The sequence below is a fragment of the Tetrao urogallus genome (genome assembly GCF_951394365.1).
Source record: "Tetrao urogallus genome assembly, chromosome: 3".
In the NCBI taxonomy this organism is placed as follows: Eukaryota; Metazoa; Chordata; class Aves; order Galliformes; family Phasianidae; genus Tetrao; species Tetrao urogallus.
Window position 1 is genome coordinate 33,337,429 of NC_136815.1, and position 6,110 is coordinate 33,343,538.

The window sequence follows — 6,110 nt, forward strand, 5'->3', positions numbered from 1 at the left end:
GTATAAAGGAAGGATAGAAAGTTGCACTACTAATTTTTTGGTATGCTGCAAAACAGTGAAATTAACTACAGTGTTAAATATATTTATTTGCAAATGGTACTAGAGGTAGGCAGAGAGGGGTGAATTAGGTTTTAGTGTAAAGCATCAGTATTTTCTTCATAAATCTCAAAATGAGATGATTGTTGAATGTATTGTACAGTGTGTAGTAACAAGGAAAAATCTGTAAATTGGAAAGGAGCCTTTTTATAATTTATTTTCATTTTAAAGCTTAAATGTAGATATTTATATGTATGCAGGTTGTCTAGAAGCCAACGTTGTTTCCTGTTAAAACAGCTGAAACGAAAAAAGGACAAGTTTAAACCTTTAATCTTAAAGTATGGTATAGCAGAAGAATGACAGAGCTGAAGTGTACAAATCCATACTGTATGTTACATCTACATAAAGATTGCACTATACCCCTTAAATCATGTTGGTCTACGAAATAGTTGCAAGGTATACCTGCAATATACATCAACTCATCCCATACCTTGTTTTAATATATTTAGAAAAGAAGGCTATGGTCCTTTACGTGACCTAGAAGTACTTTGTCCTGCATAGGTACTAAAAACTAATGCATTTTATACCTTATTATTATTATTATTATTATTATTATTATTTTAAAGAAACTTGGCACCTTGAATCTCAAAACAGTTGTATCTGCACTTAAGTTTGACCATTATATACTTACTAAATGTCTGAAGAGCAAAGAACGCTCTTTTATTTATGAAAATCTTGGTCCTTATTTAAAAGTATACAGGTCACAACAGTTGCTTTAGTTGCCTATTTTAGGTATTTGCACTTATTTTGACTTTTTCTTTTTGAAGGAATGTTTGCATTTGGTTTTGTTGTAGAAATTTTTGTGTAGTTAATTTCTAGCAAATGGCAATGGTGTGTTATCAACAAATACTGACAGGTAAACAGAATTGTACACTGTAGTTTTAGCTATTTATGATTCAGACACTCTTCCTCTCCACTCCCGGGTGTGCTGCTACAGGTGGTGGCAGAATCGGCTTGCTGCTATGAGAGATGGAAAGAGCGAGCATCATATGCACTGTACGTAAAGTTACAAAAATGATGTCAGGTTCTCTAGTTAACTTAATGAGATCAACCAGTACTATGCAGGGTGTGGAAAGTATTCCTATCATTTTAATATCAAAGATGGTAGAGAGTAATGTATTGGTGGGGAATTTTAACACATGATGAGTCGACACAAAGAAAGTAATTGGTTATTTAACTTTTTTAAACATCTCAGAGCTTATACAATCCTTATTTTTAAGAGTTTTTTATTTTATCTTAAATATTAAATATTCACCTGGCTATGAGTAGTAGGCATAAACATTTTTAGCAGTTTTCAATTCAGACCAAAATTTTAAGGAGGAGGACAGAGGGGAATCCTATACCTAATGGGATCAGAAAAGATCCATCATGCCAAGATTACTCACCAGTGAGATCCAAGAGGAGGGAACTGGAATTCTTGGCAGTACTAGATGTAGCTGTACATTGTCACAGTGGATTTAACAAAAACATTTTATGCTGGAGGCTGCATTTAATTCTCCAAGGACTAAAGAACTTATTTAAAGAGAACGAATATGCAGAATATGGATGATATATTTCAGCAGAAATGGTATCATAAAAGCTCCCTATTCTGAGTTTAAGCATAGATTTATTATAAGTAGTATTAATTTGGTTTGGTATTGGTTGGATCATCTAGTTAACTCCTATTTTGTTTCTTTAGCAAGAAGGTTTTAATCTTTGATGTCGGGCATCTTTTATTATTTTTTGAATGTTGTGTGCATTTGCATTTCTTTCAGTTTGTAAGTAGACCACATGCAGCAGCCAAACTTGCATGAAAACTAAATACATATTACTCAATCTTTTTTTGTTTGTTTTAAGGTTTGACATAATGTACAACAAACACCTTGTTTATCTTAGTTTTTGTTGTACTACAAACTTTTATGTAAGAGAATCTCACATACAAGGCAGACCATATTAATGTCAGAAATAAAGCATCTATGTACCAGGTTACTGTATGTCCCTTTTGTTTGAGAACTTAAACACTTGGTGCTGTTTAAAGCAACACTTATGCATGCACGTAATGCTGCAAGTCGCATAATATTTTCTGGGTTGGGTGCAGAGAAACATGGATCACAAGTTCCACTGAGTTACACTGCAAGATGGAGTCCTGTGGCAGTACATGCTTCAATCCAGGCTACATGTAAGTCTCCTTGTATTTGGTTAATACTTTTTGTCTTTCAAGATTTCAACACAGATATTTACACAGGGGAGGCAGTCAAAGGGATAAAGAATATTGTTATAGCTTTTTTGCATTCCTACCATTTTGTATGGTAGAAATGGTATTTAAGTGTACATGTTTGGGTCTTGAAAGTTAAAAGCAAGTGTAAGTTGTATTGTGTGATTTTTTTTTTTTTTTAATACACGTTAATACATGTTAAACTGAATTAGACTTTATTTCTTCTTGGCTGTGGCTGTGCTAGCCAGATTGCTGTGTGAATATCTCACAGACCAGTCCACGTTTGCATGCTTGAAGTGTTCCATTGCTTGGGACATTGAGGTGGGCAGATTGTGCTCTTGTGGCTGGCAGAAATCAGGGTGAAGCACAGGTAGGTGAGAGTGAAGACTCTCCATGGATGTGGCTGGCTAATCTGTTTTTCCTGTGACAGCTTTGATCAGTGGAAAAAATGAGAGCCCGATTTCCAGAAAGCCAAATGTGGAATAAACTGTAACCTATACAAAGACTCTGGGAGCTTTACTCAAAGGCTTTGTTTTATTTAGAAGAAGTGGTCTTTAGGGAATTGATTAGTTTGAATGAGCCCAATTCCTACTACTATTAGTCTGGTTGTACACAAGAATAATTCCACTTGAGCTGTGTCAAATCAGAACTGATCCAATGTTATGAATGATAAAGCTTCACGAAATGAGACTTCTAACACTGGGCATTGACATGACCATAGCTGCACCATATATGTGACCAAGGTCCAACACAACGTGAGCAACAAACACTTAGAGTGAAATTTATTCCAGCGTTTAGTTTTGTAGCAAACATTCAGATAAGAGTTTGGTATACAGGCAATAAGCATACTAATGTCTTCTAATGCTAGACCTCACTTTAAATATTTTTTTAAAAGTTTCCTTGACCTTGGATAAGCTTAAGCATCACAGGCCTAAATGCTCACTTTCATTAGGGAGCTGAGGATTATTATTCCTGTGCCAGATGAGCCAAAAGAGAGGTCCCTCTTGGAGCTGCAGCTTACTGGTCTGTGTGGCTTCCCCTAGAGAATGCCAGCCTATCCCTCCGGTGGGTTGGACTCTTGCCCTGCAGCTGGGGCAGAATAGGATCCTTGTAGTTCTGCTAGCATCATGTGCTAGAAACAGCTTTGGAATTTAAACGTTATGTTCATTTTATATGAAGTTAAAACTTGAATACTCATACCCACTGTAGTCCACCTTAGTGATTATGAAGAGACCTCAGTGCTACAGCTTTTGTGTTTAGAGTTAGAGACGTACAATATGGCATTTCTCATGATCAACTTGGGTTGGTCGGTTGCTTTAATTCCATTTTTTCTTCTGTTTCATCACTGTTTGTGTTTTCAGAGAGGTGTGGAGCTGGGTAGACTTCCTTGCTATTAGACTGCTCGACTCCTGGATACAATTGCAGTGGCAAAAGGAATTAGGAACCTGCTGCTGCCTTTTATGGAATTTCAAGTTTCTTCTATACAGTCCCCGGGATTGTTTGCCTTATTCCTGCTTTTCTGTGTTTTCTGACAACAGTGCACATGGAAAGAATAGATATTAAAACAAACCAGCTAGTCCAAAAGGAGCAAAACAAAGCAAGCTGGCCACTGAAAGAACATATTCATAAACAACGTGCCTCAAAGATCTCTGCAGGAACTCCATGAACGAAGTGAGCTGTGCATGTGTCATCCCAAGGTAGTGTGAGCACAGAGCCGTACCTGTGCCTGTCCTGCCCTGCCGTGGGTGCTGCTTGGTGCCAAGCCGCTTGGTGCCCGACCAGTGTGCTGGCTGCATGGGCGCGGGGCAGAGCAGCCCCTGAACCCACCGCTCGCAATTTACAAGTGAATGCCATCTTCTCCGGGGCCATACGGAGGGAGCCGGTGTCTGCACGGCCCACAGCACCAGAAGTAGGCCAGTCTGTGCCGAGCCCCTGCGCTGGCAAACGGCCAGGCTTTGTGTACGCCAGACACCAGATGGGAAGCAATTATGAGTGCGACAAGCGGGTCATCTGGCAGACACTGCGCGGACCTGCTGCTGCATAATTTTTGGCGGGAAGGGGAGAGCTTTCTCTTTCCCTTTTTGTTGCTCACACAACCTCTCTTTAGAGCAGGCTCCTCGGGGAGCATGCAGGGGTTGGGCGCAGAGCGTCCTGTGTGTGCCGAGTTTGTGCTCCCTTTGTGCCCTTGCTGGCACTGAGCAGAGCACAAGCATTTTCACTTGGCCAGCAGCAAGCAGTGCTGTTCTGTGGCGCACACTTGGCAAATACCGGCCTGCAGTGCTGGCACGAAGGCCTCACTGGCCTGGCAAAACACATGGGAAGGAGGCCCGCGGCACAGGCCCGTGGAGAAGCCATCCCTCTTCCCTCCAGCACCCTTCTCCTCCAGTGGGGGAGCCAACATGAGAGAGCAGCCTAGCCCTCCCCAAACCGCCCTGCAGGGAAACTGGAGGGCTGGGCAGTGAGTTTTGGGAGCAGCCCTGGAGCAATAAGGGCCACAGTGGACACCAGTCTGTGAAGAGGAGTTTCGCCAGCCTGTGCAAATCAGCTTAACTGCATCCAGCTGAGGCTAACAGTGCAGCCCCTCCACTACAGTGTGTGGATAATTGCATTGGGCGAACGTGTAAAATGCACTCCTTGCTCCCCTGCTGTTGCCTGGTGGGCTGGAGAAAAATTTGAGAGGGGCCTGGGGTCCGCTGGTGTCATGCTTTTGGGGAGGCTGGGGTGCTGCCTATGCTGGGACAGAGTTACTGCAGTGCAGGGCTGAGCTGCCAGAGCTGGAAATGGTGCTCAGCTGGGTGACTGGGTCCAGAGGCTCAGTCCAGCTCCTGGCAGACACAGCACTGTGGTTTTCTCAGTGATTTTCCTCCGGGTGTTTGCCACTGGAAGAGGAGTGGAGCAGGATTGGAAGGGCAACCAAGGGGCCACCACCCACAACCTCAGCAGCGTCTGATCCTACTTTGGTGTTGGGCTCTGCAGTGAGTACATCCCTGCTCTCATGCACCCAGTCCTGACAGCAGCTTGGTTTACCAGTGGGTCCATTGCCTGCAGCAGTCCTGGCCTCCTGCATCTGCCCCGTTCAGACTCCTGGAAAGAGACAGCATTCACAGCAAAGGCATATGCTGCAGAGTTGCTTGGAGCCAGCTTAAGTAGTCAGGAATTAATATAAGAAGCTGAAGAAAAAATACAATGAGCATGTAAGGTAATAGGATGGGAAAAAGAATAATATTAATTTAAGTCTGCAGAGTTAAATGAGCAGAGTCAGTGGCATACTTAGATGCTGGTGTCACTGTATAGCTCCAAAATGCTGCTAGCTGCAAGGGCATGGATCTGCCTGTTGGGGAGAGTTCTTAGGTTTGAAGCCAAATCTATGTACACCGGCCCACCAGACTCAGGTGGTGGCTGGTCGTGAGTACTTTCTGTTGTCCCCTGGTATCTTTTCCACCTTTGACTAGCTTCTTATGTTGAGAACTCAGTGAGGGTACTTGGGAGATACATGTTGCAGCTCAGAACAGAGCATTTGCAGACAGTGCTTGTTGTGAGATTTAGGTTTGCAAAGCGAGATAGACAGAAGGATGGAAGTGATTGTGTTGCAGTATGGATTTTGGGCCTTGGTGTTTCTCCTGTGAATAGCCTCAGAATATACTCTTTGCTGAATGTGAATAAAGCTGTTGATTTACTTAAGCAGTATGAGGGCTGCAAAGCAGACCCCAAAATCTGCTATCTGTGGCCACCTGGCAAGCTTGGCTATATAGCACCAGCCTGCATTAGGTGGGATGGCTGCCAGTCACGTTGCTGCTCAGGACTGCCTGGCTGTGGCAAT